This window comes from Pelodiscus sinensis, chromosome 2 (genome assembly GCF_049634645.1).
Source record: "Pelodiscus sinensis isolate JC-2024 chromosome 2, ASM4963464v1, whole genome shotgun sequence".
NCBI classification, from domain to species: domain Eukaryota; kingdom Metazoa; phylum Chordata; order Testudines; family Trionychidae; genus Pelodiscus; species Pelodiscus sinensis.
The window spans coordinates 152,695,872-152,720,164 of record NC_134712.1 but is presented as its reverse complement, the minus strand read 5'-3'; the positions used below and the strand labels follow the sequence as shown (position 1 = coordinate 152,720,164).

Genomic DNA, 24,293 nt, shown 5'->3' with positions numbered 1-24,293 from the left:
GCGCGGCGCTTGCGGGGGGGAGGGGAGGAAGCGCCGGGCGCGCGGCGCTTGCGGGGGGGGAGCAGTGGCCCCGGCCGAGTGGCTATGGGGGGGGCCCCGGGCGCATGGCTATGGGGGAGCCCCGGCCCCGGGCGCCCGACGGGCGAACGGCCACGTCCCTGGCGCCCGACAACCTCAAAAGGTTGGGGACCACTGGGCTACACAGTTAACACTCCATTGATTTGTGATTGACATGTTTCAGGCCTATTCGTTCAGGCTGTTAGACTGAAAAGACAACACTACATTGGTTATAACTCTGCTCACATTTTCAAGGTTGTTTCATAACCAGAAAGGCTAGAAACATAGTTGATATAATGATAGAGATGCAGCAGTGTTAGTCTGGTCTAGCTCTGACCATCTTGTAGCACTGGGTAGATTCAGTGGTAAATGTTAAAGCCATATTTTACAGTATGCTTGAAATTAAAATATTAAAGTGCTTTTAACAAAGAAAATACCTTACAATCCAATGTAATTAGCATACAATAGATCTAGCGTAAAAATGATAGCATTAAAATAGATCTAGTGTAAAAAACCTTTCTTTGTTTAAAGAAAGATTAGTTGAAGAGTCATTCCCTTCCTTTATTCTGAGTAATGCAGAGCAACCTGAACATGCAGGACAGATCTTCCAAAATTACTCCACTCCTGTATACTCAGTGCATTGATTTTTGAAAGGAGTTTAGCTGATTGGGTGCTGAGCTCTTTTTAAAATCTGGTCCCAATTATTGGCGCTGAACCCTTGAAAACCTGGTCCTCATTAGCTGCTCTGTGAGTTGCAAATACTCAACATCTCCCAGAATTAGACCCTTGTTTACCTGCCAAGTCTAGAGTTCTGGGATCTTTGTTTCCCCCTGTAAGAGCTGGCCTAATCACTAACACTTAAAATATGTGGAGAGCTGCATTCCTTACATTCCATGAAGCATTAATGATGTCATCAACTGCTCCAGGATAAATACATAGTCCTGACCTCCAGTCTTGGCAGGTAAAAAGTCTTTGAGTTGACATTTATAAATGCATTTATTTGTATTTTTCAACATATGCTCATGTATTCAGTTAAGGATTTAGAATCTCAGCTGTTTTGTTTTTTTTTAAGAATGTTAGTTTACCTTCAAAATACTACAGAATGTGATTCTTCCCCCTATACTTTATGATGTCACAGTGCTATCAAAACTCTTTATTTCCATGTAGCTTGGGTTCTCGGTTGCTCAAAGCTGCTTTTGTTTTGCATAATGTACATATGACACATGCAACCACGAACAGAGAGAGAGAGAAAAAGAGAGACACGTTGGCTGTGTCTACACTGGTGCGATCTCGCGCAAAAGTGGCCACTCTTGCGCAAAAATTTGCTGCCTGTCTACATTGGCCGCACATTCTTGCAAAAGTAAACTGATGTTCTAATGTATAAAATCAGGGCTTCTTCATGAGAACTCTGACGCTCCCGCTCAGGAATAAGCCCTCTTGCGCAAGAGCTCTTCCAGAAGAGGCCAGTGTAGACAGGCAACATGAATTTATTGCGCAAGAAAGCCCTATGGTTAAAATGATGCTCTCTCCTGGAAGAGCTTTTGCAGAAGAACTCTTCTGCAAAAGAGTTTTTGCATGAGAACGCGCCAGTGTACACATAGGCAGAGAGAGAGGTTTGTTTTGGTGTTCATTTTAATAGAAGCATGCCTAAATAAACTTGCTAACAAATGAATGTAGTGCTTTCCAGAGCAGCATAATGAAGAAACTGTAACCTCTGCTGTCACTTAAGAGAGACAGGGCAATGAAGTTTAAAGTAGGATGACCATATGCCCCATTTGTCTGGGAAATTGCCTTTTTAATTCCTGTCCTGGCTGCTCTGACTTTTTTTTTTTAAGTGGGCATTTGTCCCTTTTGCTCTTTCTGACTTGAGCAGTTGGCAAGAATGAACAGGCCACTCACCCACGTTTGTTAAAAAGGTGGAGTAGGGGAACATGGAGGGCAAACTGTGGTGTCAGTTCTATGTGAGTGGGGAGGAGGGGTCAGGCAGGGCTTGGGTGAAAAGCAACGCCAGCCTCATGCTGAGGTTGGGGGTGAGGGCAGAAGGATTCCAGTGAATTGCTCGGTCCAGCTCTGAATGGGGAGAGACTCAGAAGAGTAGTTCAGGCTAGGCCCTGGGGGGAAGAGGACACAGGGCTCAGGTTAGCCCCACATAGTGTCCTGTTTTCCCTTTCGGGAATATGTTTGCCTTAGATTAAATGGATTTACTGGAATAGATTTCACTAGTTCAAACCCATTTTACTATCTGCTTGACTGAATCAGTTTTTGTTTCTGACCTGTATTTACACATGGCTCAGTGTGATAATAGATACATGAGGTGCTACTAGGGGATCAATTTTCATATTCTCTCTGTCTAGACTCCATATATACATGGTCCCCTTCTCCTGTAATATCTGAGCACTTCACAAACATCAGTGAATTTATTCCCATAGGAACCCCATGAGGTAGCGAAGTGTTGCTATTCACACGTTACAGACAGAGAACAGAGGCACAGAGATTAAGTGGCTTGCAGATATATATACAGGACATCTGTGGTAGAGCTAGGAACGGAACCCAGATCCTATGTATTCCAGTCATGTGTTTCAAAAACAAGATGATGTTTCCTTCTTTCCATTCTGATTCTGGAAGGCACCGGTACACGTTTAAATCCATCTCAGTGTAGGAAAGCACTTAAGAACATATGCTTAACTTTGAGCACAGTGCTTGAGAGTTGTCCTCAACGGATGATATTTTCCTGAACTGGAGGGAAAACCTGTGAAAGGGTGAAAAAAAAAATCCTAGCAATTTACTAATATTGCCAAGTGGGGTGTGCTTTTAGAAGACCTTCGTAGTAGAGTGTTTGGGAAAAATGGCAAATTTATCTTGTAGTACCAGTAATAATGTTCAGTGGAGTAAAACTGTTGCTTTATCACTTCTTTCTAATTATCATTGTAGTACAGTTAATGTTGGTATCTTGAGGACTTAGATCGAAGCGTTTTATGTACCGCGTTTTAGATGACCCACTTATGCCATTTTAGGCATATTCCATGCTCTTTATTTATGAAATATGCAGTACTTAGATCTGATGGTGATAGGTGCTTTGGGGAAGTGATAGATACATAGACACAGCTGTGCATTTATGTTACATGCCAGGATTATAGAAATGATCTGTTCATGCTACAATACACATTTGATAACTCTTCCGATTAAAGATTTAAAAATCTAATTTTATCAAATTATGTGCTTCGTGCTCAAAACTGTTTGCTTGGTAAGTCACTTCTCTTTCAGAACCTATCATTTCTAAAACGATTAAAAATTGTTAGAGAAGCCTTGTTTGTTCTCTAGGTTGTTTGAAAGGTCTATTACAGCAATAAACTAGGTTGAAATCTTATAGCAGTGATACTCAGACTGAGGCTCAGGAGTCACAAGCGGGTCTTTAATGTGTCCCCTGCTGCTCTGTGCAGTACTTGGTATTAAAACATTGTGTGATTTAATTATTAACCAATTGAGATGTTTTGACAGTCATTAATTAATTTATAGAATACAGTCAGCCATTTTGCTGTGAAAATAATGTTGTTTATACACAAATAACAAATGGAACAATGATTTCATACTCCTGCGGCTCTTTCGGATAAGGCTGATTGCTCATTTGGCTCCTGAGGTCTAAGCATCACTGCTTGAGAGTATACTTTGGTAGTAACCAAAGAAGAATGGCTGCTTGTCTCTTTTGGAACTGACATGCTGGACTGAAGCTTTGTTCATAGTTTTGGAGGTGCAGTTAATCCCATGGTTTTTTTTTTTTTTTTTACTGTTTTTCTTATGTTCATGGTAGCATACTCAGGGGCCAGTTCACTTTTCAGTTGCATACACTTAATTTCCACTGACTTGAATGCAAATTACATGAGTGTGCCTGAAAGGGACCCTCCTGAAAGGGACCCTCCCCTCCCACCCTCCTTAATTTACTTTAGTACAGCTGTACCCTTCTGTACCCTACATTAGATGTTTGCTGACATTAAGTGATTTAAACTGATTACTAAGTTTGAATAATGCCTTAAGAAGATACTTTTAGGAATGTAGGATTTCCCACACCATCCTATGCCATCAGGAGAGACTCTTTGGTCCTCTGACTCCTGCAGTGGCCAGTGACTAACTTTCCATAAGGAGGGATCATTCAGTGAATTTTCAGTAGCCAGTTGTGCAGTACTGTGTACTAAAGTGATTAGTGTGTCTTCATATGACAGTTGATGACATTATTATTATTAAATAGATATTTTATCATGCGCAGTGAGTTTTAAGCAAGGATTTGGATTCTTGGATAAAAACAAGGCTAGAATTTAACCTTGGATTTGATGGCAACAAACTCTCAGGAGCTGTTCTTTTGATTGTCCCACATGTTGGTATCATTAGATTTGACCCTCTGGAATAGGGATGTTAAACTGTTAACCAGTAAGCCTATCAGTAAGCATGAGGCTTACTGGTACACTTACTGGTTAACCGGCCCTTGCCAGTGGACTCCAGCAGTGGCCAGATAGCCAGCTCTGGCCGTGGAGCATCTGGTGGACTAGGTGGAGAGGGACCACATGGACGTGGTAGGAATCCACAGCGTTTAACCATCAACCGATTAACCATTTTAACCTCCCTACTCTAGAAGTGACAATTTTAGAAGATCAGTAGTTTGCATGAGTTTTCCACCATTTTTAGCTGAATCAGAAATTTGGTCTTTTCCCATTTTGATCTGACCCCAAGATAAAACCATACAGATTTTACGTACTATTTCATAATCTGGGTTATTGCCTACAGTGTGATTAGCTGCTGCAGCTGCTGCCCTTCCTAAAAAAACAACCCCCTTTATTCAATCATAGAATCCTTGGAAGAGATCTCCGGAGGTCACTGAATCCAACACCCTGCCCAAAGCAGGACCAACCCTAACTAAACCATCCCAGCCAGGGCTTTGTCAAGCAGGGATATAAAAACCTATAGTGATGGAGATTCTATCATCTCCATAGGTAGCCTATTCCAGTGCTTTACCACCCTCCTAGTAAAATAGTTTTTCCTAATTTCCAACCTAGACCTCCCCGCACTGCAACTTAAGACCATTGCTCCTCATTTTGCCACCTGTCACTACTAAGAACAGCTTCTCTCCATCCTCTTTGGAACCTCCTTTCAGATAGTTAAAGGTTGCTATCAAATCCACCCCCCTCCAACTCTTCTCTTCTGCAGACTGACTAAGCCCAAATCCCTCAGCATCTCCTCATACGTCATGTGCTCCAGCCCCCTAATCATTTTGGTTGCCCTCCGCTGGACTTTCTCCAATGCATCCACATCCTTTTTGAAATAGGGGCCCCAGAATTCGATGCAGTAAAGGGAAATAATTGCTTCTCTAGATCTACTGGCAGTGCTCCTCCTAATGCACCCTAATATGCCATTAGCCTTCTTGGCTACAAGAGCACACTGTTGACTCATATCCAGCTTCTCATCCACTATAATCCCCAGGTCCTTTTCTGCCGAACTGCTGCTTAGCCAGTAGGTCCCCATCCTGTAATTGTGCTTGGGATTCTTCCATCCCAAGTGCAGAACTCTGCATTTTGTCCGTGTTGAATCTCATCAGACTTCTTTTGGCTAGTCCTCCAATTTGTCTAGGTCACTCTGGACCCTATCCCTACCCTCCAACATATCTATTTCTCCCCCTAGCTTAGTGTTATCTGCAAACTTGCTCAGGGTGCTATCCATCCCTTCATACAGGTTATTAATAAAGATGTTGAATAAAACTAGCCCTAGAACCGACCCTTGGGGAACTCTGCCTGATACCGACTGCCAACAAGACATCAAGCCATTGATCACTACGCATTGAGCCCAACAATCTAGCCAGCTTTCTATCCACTTTACAGTCCATTTATCGAATCCATACTTCTTAAACTTGCTGGCAAGAATCCTGTGGGAGACAGTATCAAAAGCTTTGCTAACGGCAAGGTACAGCATGTCCACCACCTTCCCCCATGTCCACAGAGCCAGTTACCTCATCATAGAAAGCAATCAGGTTGGTCAGGCATGATTTGCAGTTTGGGAATCTATGTTGACTATTCCTGATCACTTCCCCCTCTTCCAAGTGTTTCACAATGGAGTCCTTGAGGATCACTTACTTGATTTTTTTTCTGGGAACTGAGGGGAGGCTGACTGGTCTGTAGTTCCCTCGATTGTCCTTCTTCCCTTTTTAAAAGATGGGCACCCCCATCAACCTTTTTCCAATCCATGTTGTGTAGTTTACTTCAAAGTTTTGCCCTTGAAGTTGATGGCATTGGGCCTTCATGTGGAACTCACTAATATGATTTGTCTGTCCCTATTTTTACTCTACATATGATAGCTAGGGCATACAAAATGGAAACTCTTCTGTCCTTTGTCTGGGCCATATGAAGCATAACAGTCATCCAATTTCCCTTAGGTCAGTTATTTGTGTGTTTTTAAGTCAATCCATCTAATTGCAGTGCTGTTATTGATATCACTTCTGACAGTCTGGCGCAGTTTCCCTTGTATATGAAATGAAAGAATTTCATCACACATCTCAGTGGTTGATATCCATTATTTTATCATACATATTTATTCTATGTATGAAATTCAGGCTTGCTGGCCTTGTTTTTTAAGTACTACAGAAATACTAATTTTAATTTTGAGAGAACTTATTGATCAAAACTTGTCTGCTCAGGCTCAACTCTGTTTCATTCTAAGATTGTACCTAGACCAATACCACCTGACTATGCTACCTAATAAATCAAGATAAATGTGGGTCAGAAACTGAATCCTTGTGAATGCTAACCTCTGGTGACCCTGCCTGGAATTATCACTGTGATCCTGTAGGAGATGTCATCATTTTCATATAATTTTCTTTTGATTTTGCTTTGATCTTGTCTCGGGGGAGTTGTGTTGCTTGCAAAGGAAGGCCCATCCTGAACTGAGAGAGATGAAAAACAGAACAACTCCACACATCTGGCTGCCGACCTGTGGGCCCTTGTAACCAAACTCTAAAGTCTAAAGTTCCCCAAGGCCTTCGCCATGTCTAAAAATGTGTGAACTTTACAGAGAGAACTAGGTGTTCTCAAGCAAATACCCACTTTCCGAGTTTGCAAGGAGATGAAGAGCTTGACATGTCATACCTGTTTAGCTGGATCCAGTCCATAGGCTTGAGGCCTTCATGTCACTTTGTCTTATTAGGTGTTCGTACATTTATGACAATTCCTTTCTTATACTAACTAATGCCAAAATCTTTAAGGCAGGAGAAGTAGTAAATTAGACCCAGGAGCGAGTATTGACTCGTGTGATTTTAAAAATGACAGAATTATGATTCAGACAGAGATATGAGTTTCTCACTGACACAAAATGTAGCTACTCCTAAAGTGGGGATGGGAGGGACAGAGGAGACATGAAAAATCTTATTAAGTAACAAATAAATAAAAAGAATTGTAGGTTTCACTTCTTATAATGCTGTAAAATGAGATATGAGCTGACAAATGTCACCGTATGACTTAAAGCCACATGAAATTGCAAAAAATGAAAGCTGAGTTTCCTTTTGCACCTTACTATTCCCATAACCCAGCTTGTTGAGGAATCAAGGGAAGAAGTAACTGACTTCACTTCCTTGTATTTTCCTGACAGACCTCTCCCCAGAAGTCCTAGACTTCAAAAACTTTCATTCATCCTCTGTAGTGAGTCCAACTGGCCTACGCTCTCCTTCCTGCTTTTGTCACCTCCTGGTCCCCACAACTATTCAGACAAAGACCACTTACTTTACTGTTGACAAGTAGAACATGGAAAATTATTGCCAAGCCCTGTGACTGGTCTTTAAATTACACAATCACCTTCAGCAATTTCCACCCAGACTTGAGTTTTCTCAGTTGCTTGGGAAATGTAACGAGATGCCATTGTAGTCACTAGAAATAACAGAAAGGACTTGCTGAATCACTGGAAATTGCATGGTCGCTGGCTGACTGGGGAGGTTTGATGTTGTACTGTCAGAATACTTTGGAGATGAGAAACGATTTGTGGTTATGTTACACATCACCACACAGCTTTTGCTATGAAAAATCAGCCCAGGGTGGGTATTTGTCAGAGGTCAGACTTGTGTTCTGTTCACTATGGAGTTCCATTCTGTCAGAATTGTGCACTGTGTTATTCAAGTAAATAGACTTTAGAACTTCTGAATATTTGTTTTCTACCACTTCAAGCATCATATTTTGTAGAGTCCTCTTTAGAATTGCAACGGAATCTCTGTAATTATTGCATTAGTTCACAACTTTGTGATATTGCAGGTAGTAACAACTGCTACTTTATATACATTTTGTCAAATTGATATTCTGAATAAATATACTAATGTGCACATTTCTCAAATTCAAGTAGTGTCAGACTCTAGGTCTGCTAAGGAACTGTAAGTCAAAGAAGATATTTTCTAAATTTAGTTTCCATTTCCATCCTGTACATACAATAAAACAGTCAGGGTATGTCTACACTACCCTCCTAGTTCGAACTAGGAGGGTAATGTATGCATACCGCACTTGCTAATGAAGCCCGGGATTTGAATTTCCCGGGCTTCATTAGCATAAGCGGGGAGCCGCCATTTTTAAATCCCCGCTGCTTCGAACCCCGTGTAGCGCGGCTACACGGGGCTCGAACTAGGTAGTTCGGACTAGGGTCCGAGGAGTTTCACGGTAGGTTTCACGAGGAGTACCGGTAGTTCGGAATAGGACCCTAGTCCGAACTACCTAGTTCGAGCCCCGTGTAGCCGCGCTACACGGGGTTCGAAGCAGCGGGGATTTAAAAATGGCGGCTCCCCGCTTATGCTAATGAAGCCCGGGAAATTCAAATCCCGGGCTTCATTAGCAAGTGCGGTATGCATACATTACCCCGCTAGTTCGAACTAGCGGGGTAGTGTAGACATACCCTCAGAGTGTTAAATATCAGACAAAAATAATATACACATTTGGCATTTTGTTAGAATTATAGGTCTTTTACTACAGGTTGGACATCCGTGGTCCAGCATCCTTGGGACCTGACCGGTCCTGGATGAGGGATTTTGCTGAACCAGAGGAGATTATTTCTGGTCCCACACCTGCGGCCTCCTCAACCCTGGGCCGGCTGGTGGTCTCCTGGCCAGCCCTGCTGCCCTGCCAGATAGTCCCTCTGCAGCATGCCCACCCAGCTCTTGCCTCTGCAGGACTCTCAGCCACCAGCCCTCCACAGGTATTCTCCGGTTGCTGGACCACTCAGTCCTGTCTTAGTGAGGTTCAACCTGTTGTGTTGTTGGTGACCTGGATGGCCTTGTGGTTAACACCCACCCTGTCATGTGGGCAGTGATCGGGCAGCCCAGGCCAATCCACTCCATTAGGCTCTGACCCAAGGCCCTAGGAGGGTCAGCAGTGTTTAGGGTTCTCTGGGGACTCCTCTCACATATGCCACTTGAGTCACTTCCTACCTCTGCTTTCCTCCTGCAGCTTCTGGGAAACAAACAAACAAGCAAACATAAAAAAACAAAACAGAAATAGAAAGGAAGCCCAGCCTTCAGCCCTAGTCAAGTTCATTATCCTGTTCCCTTAAGAAGGCTTCTCTATTCCCTTTGGACAGGAACATTCAGGGTAGGTCTGTTTTCCTTCCTGCCGCCTCCTGCTTCTGAGCTGAGTTACTCCCTTTTCAACACTGTCTCCTGTTGGAACATGCTCTGAAACTGTTTTTTCTTTGTGATCCTGTCTAATATCTGTTTTGTGGGCATTGATCCTTTGGCGAAGTGTCTGAGACGTTTGTCCAATGTACATAGCAGATGGACACTTTCAGCACATGATAGCATAAATTATATTTACAAAGAAAAAATAGTTTCTTGCCATTTCAACCAGAAAGGACATTGTCTCAACGACTTAATTACCTGCATCCTGCTTCAAAAGCCTTTTAAAACTGCACTTGAAAGAGAATCCTCTGAACTGTTATTCATGCTAAAATTCGACACTTTACGCCGGGGTCTTAACAAAGACTCTAGTTATCTTACCCATTACAAAGATAGCTTCCCCAATTATCACCTCTAATATCATTAGCTCAGACATTTACCTTCCCTTCCCCCCCCCCCGCATCCCCCTTCTGTTCTGAAATTTGATTTGTCCTTTTCATATGTGTTCATTTTTTTAATTGTATCCTTTGGTATATATGGTTGTGACTATTTTCTTCCACTATTTGATCTGAGGAAGTGGGTCTGGCCCACAAAAGCTCATCATCTAATAAACCATCTTGTTAGTCTTTAAAGTGCTACATAGTCCTGTATTTTGTTTCAGCTACCCTAGACTAACACAGCTACATTTCTATCACAGTAAATTCAGAAACTGACAGTATATATACCTGGGCTTGGCAAATGCCTATTCAATGGCTTCATTACCACTTGAATGGCTCTTTCACAGGTTCAGTGTTCTGCTAATAGCTCTGGCAGGCTTTTTCACTTTGAAGTTAACTAAATACTTTCCAGAAGAAGCAGAGCCACAGAACTGGGATAGGGAGAGGCAGGTGGATGGACATTAAGACTCAGTGGTGCCCAAATTTCAGGTGCCCTACACAACTGCGCATTCTGGGTACAGGAAAAGGTGGCCCTAGAGAGTCACACTGAAATTTATGTGATCTTGGCGCTCTCTGTTGGCTAAAACTATGACACAAACTACTCTGTTGAAATCTCTTAAGTGATCATGTTACTACCTTCTAGTGATTGCAGCCAGCAGTAGGTATAAGCCCTGATACTACAAATGTAGCTATTGCACTGGCAGGCTGATCTCTGTATTATCTCATTGAGTCAGTGATGTCCATGCATTGCTAGCACTATGTTGACCGTGTGAGCATAGTTCTATAAGTAAGAACGACAGTATATATTAACTGGCAATGAGCATGTTGCTTCACTTTCTATTTTGAAAGTATAGTATCTCACCTCGCATTTTCAGGGCACTGGAAATGGAATGTTGACAACTACAGGAAGATATGTTGAAGAGATGCAGAAATTTAACTCTGTAGTGCTAGTAAGCTGTCTCTTTCATGGGCTTGGAATTGATCTTGGGCAATTGCTTAGTTTTTGCAAGCAGTCTTTGCAACATATCTCCAGCTTTTTACAAACATCAGCTGGATAGCTCTTCCACTCTTTTTGGCCAAAGCAAGGTAGGTAGCACTAACTCAAACTTGTGGTGTTAACTATTTGCTTTGTCTTCTAGCCCAGTAACGAAAGGGTCAAATTAATAACACATATATAAGCTAAGCAGGAGTCCATGTTTTTGCATATTTAAAATAGTTTGCTTTGTGATCTACTTGTGTGCTGGTTTTTTGGGGGGGGGGGGGAGTGGAGGTGTTCCTTTCTGAAATTCTTTTCTGAATAAAAAATGAATTGGCTTCTAAGGTACATTGCTGTTTGGAATCTTTGTATGATAAAGCTATGACTTTTGGTTAAGGAATTCCACACTGGTGCTTTCTGATTTTTCAGTTCTCGGTATTAGGAACAAGTAATTTCAGGGTTGTTTAGTGAAATGGCAGCCATTGTCAAAGGAGAAGAGGAAAAAAATGTAGCCTCGCTATCCTGGCCTACTAGAATAAAGTTTTATAGTTCAAAGATTGTTGGTCCTCTTTGCATATACTAGTGTTTTCTGACTTTACCTGTCAATTGTGTTGCATTTAAAACAATATGGCATGTTATACATGCTGAGTTCTGAAAATTAAATTTGTCACTCTCATTCAGAAACTTTTTAGAGTCACCATAATTCTATTTAAATAATGACAAACACGGCAATGTACACACATTTTTGTTGGCTGCATTGATTTGTCTTTGACGTGATGTTTTACTCACCAGGCTTCATCTGAATTTGCATTCTACAAGAGAGAGGTTTTTTTTTTTGGGTTTTGTTTTCTTACAGTTCCCTCTGCTCTATCCACTTGTCTTGTCCAAAGCTGTTACCATACTAAAATCATTTTATTTTCAAGTTCTCTTTTGTAAACACATTTTTCTTTTGATAAATAAATGAAATAATCAGAATCAGTGAAGTCTGTAAGGGTATGTCTACACTACCCTCCTAGTTCAAACTAGGAGGGTAATGTAGGCATACCGCACTTGCAAATGAAGCCCGGGATTTGAATTTCCCGGGCTTCATTTGCATAAGCGGGGAGCCGCCATTTTTAAAACCCCGCTGGTTCGAACCCCGTGCAGCGCGGCTACACGGGGCTCGAACTAGGTAGTTCGGAATAGGAATCCTAGTCCGAACTACCTAGTTCGAGCCCCGTGTAGCCGCGCTGCACGGGGTTCGAACCAGCGGGGTTTTAAAAATGGCGGCTCCCCGCTTATGCAAATGAAGCCTGGGAAATTCAAATCCCGGGCTTCATTTGCAAGTGCAGTATGCCTACATTACCCCGCTAGTTCGAACTAGCGGGGTAGTGTAGACATACCCTAAGTGATTTATTTTTATCATTTTGGGACTTTCTTTACAAGGCTTGAAGAGCATTAGGTCCAAATCTAAATTAAGGGACTTAACTGGGCTTTTTGTAAGAATTCTTGATGAAAAATAATCATAGAACTGCCTTTCTTCTTAAATAAAATCCAGTGAGTTGCTCATTTGAGCAGGCATAGTGGGGAAAAACAAGCTAGTGAAAGTGTTTAATGCTGTGGTCACCAACCAGTAGATCGCAATCTACCGGTAGATCTCAGGGGCTCTAAGAGTAGCTCTTGAGCCCTCTCTGAACTGCACGCCTGCGCAGTACATTTACATTACATTTCCTCATTTGAGGAGCAGCTACTCACCGAGCAACAACACAGGTGAGTAGCTGCGAGGAATGGTGGGAGCTGGGAGGTCGGAAGGGCTGAAACACCCCAGCAAGCTGACTGTGGCTTTCAGCTGAAAGCAGCTGCCCCGCGCTCCAGCTGATCAGAGGCTTCTCTTTCGCGCCTGCCCACATGAAGCTTGGTGCACCCTGGCTGAGCGCCATGGCCAGCTGGCTGGGCAGCCACTTCTCTTCCCTCCAGCCCGGCTACCCTGCGCTCAGCCCAGGGAGGCTGCGTCTAGCTCCAGCTGTGCTGGAGCAAGCTTCCCAGGCTGAGCGCAGGATCACAGATGCCCATCTGATGGACTGTATATGACTAGCAATCTCAGACTACAACCCAGACTTCAAGACACTGGCAGATACTGTTCAGTCACAGGTGTCACACTGAGACTTTGTTATTGGAAGAAAAAATATATAATTATCAATACTTGATTTTAGATTTACAAAATAGCAGAGAACAAAATGTATAATTGTAAATGCTTCATTTGATATTTAAATATCATGAATTAAAAACAGACCATTTATTTCATAACTATAAACATGTGATTTTAATTTTATATATTGCATAATTTAAAAATAAACTATTTAACAGAGTGTAGAAGGGTTGGGGATAGCAAGTGATGGACAGGAGAATAGAGAGGGCGGGGCTTCAAGGAAGGGGCAGGGCGGTAGATCTTTGCCTGTTCTGAGACTTAAAAAGTGATCTTGGGTGTAAAATGTTGGAGACCACTGGTTTAATGGCTTTGAGCCACAGAGGACATCAATCTAATGGCTGCACTTGAACTTGGGTTTTAGATAATGGATTGCAGAGAGTGGGGGAAAGGTCACAATGGAAATAGAGTGAGAATCCAGTGACGGGAACATGGAGGCTGTGTCTATACTGCACCCCTTTTCCGGAAAAGGGATGCAGATTAGACACATCGGAATAGCAAAATCCACGGGGGATTTAAATATCCCCTGCGGCATTTGCATTTACGTGGCTGCCGCTTTTTTCTGGCTTGGGGATAAGCCAGAGAAAAGCGCCAGTCTAGACGTGATTCTCCGGAAAATAAGCCCTTTTCCGGAGGATCTCTTATTCCTACTTGATATATAATTTAACCTTTTCTTTTACAAGCTATTGTAAGATTTTAACATGCTTATTAAAAATGTTTCCAACTTTCAGACACGCACAAGAAGCCCTGATTATACTGAATGTTTGAAAGAAGTGGTGTCCTCCATGACTACCTATGCTGTTAGCTGGATGGTTTTGTGAAGCCATGCTAATTTCAGCAATGTACAGTATTCTGCATCTGTGTGAGTTGCTAGGAAGGCTTAGAGTAAGAGGCACAGCTGATTTGCTGCTTTTCTCTTCTCTCTGTTTGCCATTGTTTAGGGAGTTCTGTGGTGAGAATATGTCAGGCTACCACCAGCATTGTTTCTTTTAAAAAGAAGATTTATCTGCCTTGAGCCCTCTTATTTCATTCCTAAGTGTTTCCTAAGTCGTAGAAGGCACTATGGGTACACTAATTCCAATGAATTCCATAGCAAATGGGGCATTTTGTCAGAAATCCTTCTAACCAGAATTCACTGCAATTCCCTTTTATTATACTACTGTAAATTTGATAGTGCCTTCCAGTCCCTGGAGACCCAACACACATTACAAATTAATACAAAAAACTATTACAGAAGCTTCTCATCCACCTCTGAACAGTCAGTTTTTTCTGCTCTTTCAAAAAAAATGGATTTTTCATGACCACACATGGGTCTGGACTTTGGTTTTATTGTCTGAAAGACAGCACCATGTCCTAAGCACACAGAAGCACAGGTTCAGTTCTGCATCAGAGGAAAGAGCAGCATGCACAGAAGTTTTTATGGCATTTCTATAGCACATAGATGTACCTTTGATGTCTCCTGTTCAATTACTGACTCTACCAGGTTGCGTTGCTTGATCTGTCAGAATCCTAACTCAAGGCTTTGTCCTTGCTGCGGTTGGATGAAATGAAATGTTACACAGTTTACAATGTTCTAAGTACCCATACACAACTAGAAAGACAACTTTCTTGTCCACTGGCTGTTTTGATGGATTCAGAATGCAGCAGAAAAACCTTACTATAAAACCCTACTCTGGGGAAAGAGTTGTTAAGCCCCGAGCAAAATGGGAATGTAATTTTATGGTGCCCTTAAATCCACCATCATAATTCAGGATCCTAAACATTATTGGAGAAGTTGTCCAGGTGCCTTGCTCTTGATTGATATGACTGATAAGGGCTTAACTGCAAGCTCCTCCACAGCTGAGCATGTACATACACCAAACCCCAAAGACTGATCATTGCCGGCAGTGCTACTCTCTTTGTATCTGTGACTTTTCTTTGTAGAAAGTATTGTGGGAAACTTCAAGTAAAATAAATGGGCTGTGATGGAAAAGGGAAGCTGGCAGCTTTCCAGGATGAATAGCACAGGAGGTGCAGTATTTCAGACTTAAATTACCTTTTTTTAAAAGGAGTGAGTGGGAGTGTTGTAGAAAGAAGCTGTGGGCTGGAGGATTGATGTATTGCTGTTATAATACCTACAGTATGTGGAAAAACTTTTATTTATGTTGAAAAAAAATTAGCTGTTATTTTAATGCAGAGGATTAATCACTGTTGCTAGCTCTTCAGTGTTAAAGTTTAGGATAATGAGATGACAGGTTTGCTTCAGTTGATGGAAATCAACTGAAAGGACAAACTAATCAGAGAAGATTTTTTTTTTAACTAGTTCCATATTATTGAGTGACAGGGTGGAAAACCTGCAACCCAGCTGATCTTTGCTCCTCTAATAAACTATTCGAATGTTATATACCCAATAACTTGATTATTGCCTGTAGAATAATAATATTGATTATTATTCTGCATCGTTTTTGTCCAGTTTACATTCCAGCTAGCCATACATTTATTTCAGAAAAGCACATAAGTAAATACAGTACATAATTACGTCCCTATTCTGGACATCACTTAGATGTATGCTTAAATCCCATTGACTTCAGAGGGATTTATGCACGTGCTTAAAGGTAAGAGAGTGCGTAAGTGTCGTTTTTAATAGAAATGCTGATCAGGTTCTGTTTTTCCTCCATCTTTAGCATATTAAAAAGGATTCTATCAACTGCTTCAGTATTTGACCAGTGGCAAATTATTAGAAATGTTCCCTGGACTTTTACATCTTGTTTTTTAAAAACTAATATTCTGTGGGTGAAAATTATGTGTACTTGACCACAGTGCATGATCCTATAATATTTTTCTGTGCTCCTATGGCAGGCAATCTGCTAACATAGATTTACTAAGAAACCCCGATTCCATAATTCTGCTGATTCATCTGTATATTCATGGCTAACACTCATGATACAGCAGAACAAACATTATACATTCATGGTAGCCTGTGGCGCATCTGAAAAAGCATGAAAAAACAGTGTTTGTAAAATGAATAGGACGTAACACATGCAGAAAATCTAGTTAATTTCAAGATAAAATATTACCAACAAGTGGGTGTCGTTTATAATCTGTTGCATTAAAATATTCATCATCTGTCTTTTAAGAAACCAACAGTATAGACAGATGAATATAGAAAAAGTTTGTGCTTGATTTCCTCAGTCCTATCTGAGTTAAAGCAGCCCTTAGAATTGGGATCATATTTTTGTTCTAGTTTCACATATATTTCCCTTCTCAAATCCAGTATGTCTGTAAGTGGAGTAAACGGATCCTTCATGGTTCACTCTAGTGAATCTGTGCATCAGAAATTTGCAGTCTGGGTATAGACAGTTGAGAGTAGGCCTTTTCTTTTTTTACTTTGACTATTAGTTGGATGGGGTTTTTTTTTTTAATAGACTGCACTACTTTACATCTGTTTGTAAGTGATTTTAACAGTTTTGGCTGACATTCACTCAGAAATCCTCACTTGGTTTAGTCAATATGAATTTCACCGTCTGACAAAAAGGGTTTGCTTACTGTATAGAAGTTAGTCTCTCTTTGCCAAACTTAATTAACTCTTAGCAGAAAAGAGGACAGTGAACACCATTTGCCCTAGTGAATTGACAATTCATTAGGAAGAGTGGGGAAAGGATGGACTGGGATCATGACTAAATGGCCTTTGTCAAGTTGATGCACAATAGTTTACCAATTCTTTTTTCTTGTAGTACTGCCATCTTAAAAAAAAGAGATTTTTAAAGATGTCGTGCTTAATCAAAAATGCCAGACACCATTTTCATGAATATCTAGTAACCGCACAGTATAAAACATCAGACTGGTGTGTTGGGTAGTGAACATTTCACAGAAAAATGATTGTCCATATTTGTTTTGGGATATTTACTTAATTATTTTATAACCGTTTAATTAAATGGGTTATTCTTAATAGAAAAAATTGAGCACTTAAGCTCACCAAGCTAACAAAACAGGACTGAAAGAACTAAAAATAGACTTTGGATGTCCAAGATTTACAAATGAAGTCAAACTGTGAACACAGTTCAATCATTGCTATGAATATTAATATACAACAGAAATCTGTGTTTTGTAGTATGATCAAGATGCCTAAAGAGATTATGGCATGTTCTTATTGTGAAAAAGATGATTTTAGATAGCGTGAAAGCCATCTGAGTCAGAAAATAGCCATGCTTATCAGAAATTGTCTGAGAACTGAATTTTAAATCCATGGTATAGTTGACTCAGAGTTAACCCCTATATTTGACTTCAGTTAAGGTCCAAAGTGGAGAAGAGTATATCTTCTAGTTCAGTCTTGCAGTGATAGTCATTCTCATGAGATTTTCAACATATCACACAAACAGATGATGAGACTCGGAGCTGTGTAGTCTCCAGTGTTCTATTGATTTGAACTCCAATCCTCCAAAGTCTATCCTAAATCAACTCCAGATCATAATGCTCAATGGCTCATCTCAAAAACATAGCATTGTGTGTTCATTTTTTTCTGTTATTTAATATTTGGCAAACAGAAGATGATGTGGTATTTCAGAAATAATGCATTCAGTGCCTAAGTATGCTAGTGTGTATGCTGGATTCATAAATTATTTTAACCTTGAATCCTGGCCTGATTCTACTCTACAGATAATGTAGAACAGTGGAGGAGGTGATTTACTTTTGAATATTCAAGTTTATAAATGAAAATTATAGTCCACTGTTTAAAATACAGGCTGCTGTTTGTAGGGTTGCCAGATGGTTTCCCAAAAAATACCGAACACGTGCTAAAAATGTGTTGAGGAAAAAACCCACCACCACAACTATGCTTAACACTGAATGGGAACTTTATTATAAACAATCAACAGTCTATATCCTATATTTTGACTACATGAAAAATACAGGACATTGCACAGGGAGAGAGGGTGAAAAAACTGACTGTCCGGTTGAATACTGGACACCTGGCAACACAAGTTGTTTGGGATTTTTGACTGTTTTGTCATAGAAGGCTTTGGAAGAGACCATGGGGTATTTCTATAACTTTTAGTTTTGTCATTATATTCTTTGGTACCAATGACATATGGACTCCTATTGTGAAAAACTTTTTCAAATTATTATATTAAAAGGAATTTACCAGTGGTTCTCAACTTATTTATTATGGTGGGTCATATCCAATTCTACCTCCAAGGCCCTGAGGCTGCTCCATGGGCTGCAGCTGTATGGTGTTTGTGCCACAATTGGTTAAGAACTGCTGTCTTGTTTGGTTTGACAACTTTCCTTGTGTTGGTGTTTGTTTTTCTTTAACAAAACCACCAAGTAGTTTCCAATCATCTCTGTGCTGGTGTAGTTCATCTTACAGTTGTCAAGCTTAACACTTTGCAGACCCTGGCCGTGTAACTTCCAGAATATATGTTTGGCTGTCATCCTCAGACTTGCTAGTATTCTAGGGGCTGAAGTTGATTTCAAACCTCTAAGACATATAAGCCTTCTGAATCTGCAAGTTTGCTAGAGAGAGAGTCCCAAATTGAGTGAGTTTCATTTAGTTACAATACCTTCCTTTTTATTTAGTGTAGGGGTTTAATTTGGAGAAATTAAGTTTGTCTTGTCATTTTTTAAAAAGACAGATGTGGGGTACTACATCAGTAAGGTTAATTGAAGGAAAGGGAAGACTGTATAACATAGGTTTTAGATACTCAGTAGTCATACTTTATTTTGTTCTTTATTGGCAAATTACAGTTTTTTAGGTGTAATATTTGGTGTCCTATTCTTCAAAGTAAGTTGGTGTCTTTCATGGATTTGTTAACTTAAACAGCTTGAAAGAAAAAGCTCTGTGTGGAATGATATAGTGACCTGTTCATTCAGTCTCAGAATCTAGCTCCAGCATTAGCCTGGATGCCTACACCACAGAGAAACAGCCCCATAGCCTGAGCCCTTGAAGCTCCGACCTTCTTTCTTGGGGTAGCCATGTGGTGTTAAATTACAGTGTAGACATACTTGCAGGTCCGGAGTAAGAAAAGCAAATAAACATCTGCATAAATCTCATTGCCATTGGTGGGATTTAAGCTCAGTTTTCAAATTAAGATGTGCTTCAGAGCTCTCCTGAATAGAGCTGTTTTTCGTTAGCTGTGCTTTGGGATGTAAGAGTTACATGTAAATTGTGAAAGAGAAGAAGCGTAGTCTGAAGACAAGGTAGAAGATTACAAAAAAATTTCATCACCCATAGAAAAAAATTAGGATTAGCTTTACATCCTTGCCTAAGGCGTTGTCTACTTTACCACCTTATGTCAGTATCATCACATCACTCAGATGCTCCACACCCTTCAGATTAGTTATATGAATCTAATCATTAGTGTAGACAGCACGGTGTTGATGGGAGGGCTTTGCCGGTCTACCTAGCTAATATCTTTTGGGAGGGAGGGAGGGAGGAAGGAGGAGTATCTCTCCTGTCGGTGTAGCTAGCATCTTCACTAACCGTTACAGCAGTGCATCTACAGAGCTGCAAGTGTAGACAAACCCTAAGCTCACTTTTGATTCTTACAGAAAGGCAGTACTTGGGAATCTCTATTACTCTTTCACTGCTTCTGGTTCCAAATGATTTGACACTTTTGCTGGCTGATGGGGGAAAAACCACAGAGCCAGCATTTGGGCTATAGAACTAGGATATGTCACATTTTTGAACTGTGTTTCCTTTAAGTCAGTGTCTTGTGGTTAATAAGCACTCATGCTGATTTCTGTGGGAGAGCTCTCTAATGCCTAGTGCTATTCTATTTGTTGACCTCAGGAAACCATTGCTTGGAAATAACAGAAGAAAGAATTTTGTTTCTGGTTAATCCATATCCTTGCAGTGTAGCTAAAGATGAAGTAAGCGGTCAGATAAATTACATGTGTAGTCTTATATTTTTTTCTCATTATTTGGCTATTCTTTTATTTATCCAGGAATTATACTAAATAGTCCATCACTGAACTATGGTCTAATTTTCACAAATTGGTCATATTTAGAGACTAAAGTGTACATGGTTGTAGAATGTAGTAGCACAGATGAGTACAACATGTTTGGTATATTGGCATATTAATTATATGCCAATTGTCTGAGTTTCACCGAAAACCCCAATCAACTCCTGTGTTTTTGTACACCCACAATATGTCCTTTAACTGGAGAGAGTTATCTATCTTCTTTTAGCACAGGGGTGCGTAATAATTGTCCTATGGGCTAGACACAGGATCAGCCCCTGGCAGGCCAGCAGACACTATTCACCTGTGCGTCTGCAGGTGTGACCACTTGCAGCTCCTCTTAGCCACAGATTGCTGCTTATTGCCCTCTTCTGTTATAGCACATCAGTGAAAGATTAAAAATTCAGAAAATATGAATTAAAATGAAGGGATACTCTTAAAACTAAGAGCTATTTTCAGGTCCCTGAATTAAAAGATCCTGAGAAATAGTCAGTCTTCTTTGTAAGTGACTGTAACTCCAGTGACCTCACTGTCCCGCTAGTGTCAATTGTAATTTAACTGCCACAATAATCTGGTGCAGACTGAGCATAAGGTGAGATACCACTCGGTAGAAAGAAAAAGGTAAATTGAGCATTGTAGTATATTCTAAAGATATTTTCAATGAATAAATGCTGTTTGGCACCTTAGAAGCACGTGACCAGTGGTTAATGAGAAGTAAGACTTTGCAGAAGAGAAAGATAGAAGAATAAAAAAAATATGCAGCTAAGCCTGATCTATGGGCAGTAAGATAAGATTTATACGCAACTGGGCAACAGTAATGGACAGTCATGTTTAAATTGCAGTTTGAGATTTAACTGCCGATTCTTTCGGGGAAAAATTTCTATTTTTCACAACACTTCAGCTCACTGTACAATGTGAAACATTTTGGAATGGACTTTTAACTGAGCAAAATAGTCTGCCCAGGAAGCTGTTATATTAGAGTCTGCTAACATATCTTAAATTCTAAAACATAGAAAGCATACTGTTAGAATGCTTTCGTGTGTGTGTGTGTGTGTGTGTGTGTGTGTGTGTGTGTGTGTGTGTGTGTGTGTGTGTGTGTGTGTGTGTGTGATTGTGAGTGAAGGGGGAGAAGAAAATAGTCCTTGGGTGTCTGAAGACCATATTTCTTTATCAGTTTTTTAAAGTCTATTCCTTGTTTGCGCATATATTTCATATTGTAGGGTTGCTCACAAATCCTGGTCTATTAGTGATGACTTTTCTATTCAGCCGTGGAAGATTTTTTCCCCAGAATATCCACACAGAATTCCTTGGGCTTTGCAGATAGATTACACAGCTCTCGCCAATGAGTTTTGCAGTTCAAGGAAACTCTTGGCTTCTCCATTGCTCTTGAATTCCCAGTTGACATCAATGGGTGATTTTTTCCCATTCATCTACTTTTATGAGCATTTTTCTGGCCTTGAGTCTTGCTGCTGTCATCCATGTTCAGACTGGAGGGGTGCATCTACACTGCACAGTAACTCAAAACAAGATACGCAATTTGAGCTATGCAAATTGTGTATCTTATTTTGAGGCTATTTTGAAATAGCTTATTTCATCATTTGGCGCTGTCTATACAGAACTGAATTGAGAAATAAAGCCCTATTCCGAAATGTCCCTTACTCCTTGTAGAATGAGGTTTACAGGGATGTCGGAACAGGGAGCCCAAAATTTTGAAGACGTAGGATAGCTATTTGGGGATACTCTGGTATCCTGAAATAGCATTGCAGTGTAGACGTACCTGAGGTGTTCTCTACCGAAATCGACCCTTGCAGACCAATTGTAAGTTATAGGGGCTGCAGAATATACTAAGTCATTAATTTAATAAAAGCTGGCTAAAAGGAGCATGTTACAAAACAGTGCTGAAGTAGCTGCTCTGAGTGGGTTCCTGTTGTCTTTCTGTTGTACATATGTGGTCCAAGGAATTCAAAAATGTAGCCAGTGCCTGACATGAGTAGAGGGGTAGCCCTCGAACTAGATTCCAGCATGCTGTGCTCCATCTTTATCAAAGTAGTCAACTAATCAGGTAAGTCATAGAGAACACTGCCTTATGGGACTCATAATCTCCATGGGCTGAGCCTCCATAGATGAGATAAAATTGAAACGGCTTCAATTCATGCAGCATACATGTAGAATAAATTATGTATTTCTTGAACTCTTGGCAAATTGCCAACACTGTCCTTGATTGAGAGATATATGTTTCAAGTAAGCCCTGATTTGTACTTTCCCATAACTTTTAAGTGTGTTTCTAGCTTTTATTCAAAGGGCATCTCAAATGATAAACAGGCAATTAAAAATAAAACATAATTTGTTTAAGCAATGCAGGCATTATAATAATCTTTTGCTACTAGAAATGCATGTGGTGTCTTAAAGGAATAAAAACAGTTGTTTACAAGCAGCACTTCACAAGACAGACAAAAGAGGTTCAAAATCACACATCAGTAATTATTGGAAAAGAATAATTGATGAAGCTACAAATCACTGGATTAAATCCAATTATTTCTGCACTCCATAAAATTGTTTTAATAGAGAGATTTGTGTCAAATTCAGTCAAAAAAAGCCAGATAAAGTCTGGTTTTTTTTGTTCTTTTGGGATTTTGTTTTGCTTATCTTTAAAACTGGTAGCTGCTTATCTTTAAAACTGGTAGCTGCTGGGATAAAAGTGCAGAGCCAGGATCAATATGCTTTTTTCTTGTGCCTCACAAAACATTGGATCTTCAAGCAGTACAAAAAAAAATGTTGGTTTGCCAGTTGAACAAGATTACTTGACTGCGCTCCACTTTTTGTGCCTTTAATACAGTATTATTTTTACTTGAAAATTCAAATGCCAGAAAACTAATCAAACAAAAGCTGAAATGGAATTAGAGAATGTAAAGACATCATGTTCTTTTCATTCATTTTTATCCTTTTATGGTCTTTTTTTGCAGAACATCTGTACTTCTAACTACAGGGAAGAGGTTTTTCTTTTCTTTTGCTATATTAACTGTATGTTTGTGGCTGGACTCTTCAAAGGAAAATTTTCACCAAAATGCAAAAATCAGAGTTCATTCTAGATGGCAAATATATATCTTTCTGTATTAGTTTTGTTTACATTTGTGTAAACAAGGTTTTCCTTCCACACAGCTTAGCATCTTGTTATGCTTTATTTCAAAGTTCTTCTGTCACAACCATCACAGATGTGCAGGATCGCCTAAGTGATAACTTCGATAGTGACATCATAATTTAATCAAATTTGTCTCCATTGTGTGAATAGATCGTTCTATGTTGATCAGGCAAGGAAAAGAAAAGGACCAGAGCCCATTTTTATTATGCTTGTTCTTGTGATCAAGTGCTCATCAGACACAAGGAAAAAAATGTGAAGCGGGAGAAGAGAAAACTAAGAGTCCCCTGTCCAATAAGTCCACTTTTGAGGTATTCCCAAGGTGATAAAAAAGGGCCAACCATTCCAATCATTACTAGGTAATTTTGTCAAATACGTTGGCACAGAAGTATGGCCCTGAGACCTGCTGTTGAGGTGGAATAAACACAACTTCTTACATGAGTTTGATTTGAAAATCTCTTTCGTTATGGTGATGTGGAACAGGTGTGGATAAAAGGCTATCAGATGTAGAGATGGATTTTTAGCTTCCCTGGTGGGGCAGGCTACCTTCTGATCTAGTGGAGCAGGATCTGAGGCTTCCATGTTGTGGTGATGCATTAATTTCCAGTTGCAGCTATGCCAAAGGACCAAGTGGGAAAAAATGAACTACAATGAGAGAATAAACACAAACAGCATTGATAGGAATGAAAAAAAAAAGATCTTGCAGCAGAGACAATCGTGAGAGCCTTTTCTTCAGTTGTAAAAATCATTTCAGGCACAACCCTTCTGTGAGTCTAGCCACCTTTGTATTCACACCATACATGATACTGCGATGATATTTATACAAAATATGCCAGTTGAAAACTAACAACATTCTGATCAGTAATATCATTGTGGAATATAGGTGACAATGCAGTATCTGGAGTTATGGTATTATGTTCTAAATAGGGATGTCAACGTGTAGATGA

At 40.2% G+C, this 24,293-nt stretch overlaps 1 protein-coding gene across 11 annotated transcripts in view; it reads left to right on the top strand.

Moving 5' to 3' along the window:
• FHOD3 (formin homology 2 domain containing 3) overlaps window positions 1-24,293 on the top strand; it is a 590,681-nt gene that overhangs the window by 226,700 nt on the left and 339,688 nt on the right. Inside the window, exon 1 of one of the 11 annotated variants that reach the window (XM_075921656.1) lies at window positions 11,062-11,199. The exons of the other annotated variants lie outside the window; for them this stretch is intronic. The gene's annotated coding sequence lies outside the window, so the exon portion shown is untranslated. Of the gene's footprint in view, window positions 1-11,061; window positions 11,200-24,293 lie in introns of those variants that run through there. 11 annotated transcript variants of the gene reach the window in all.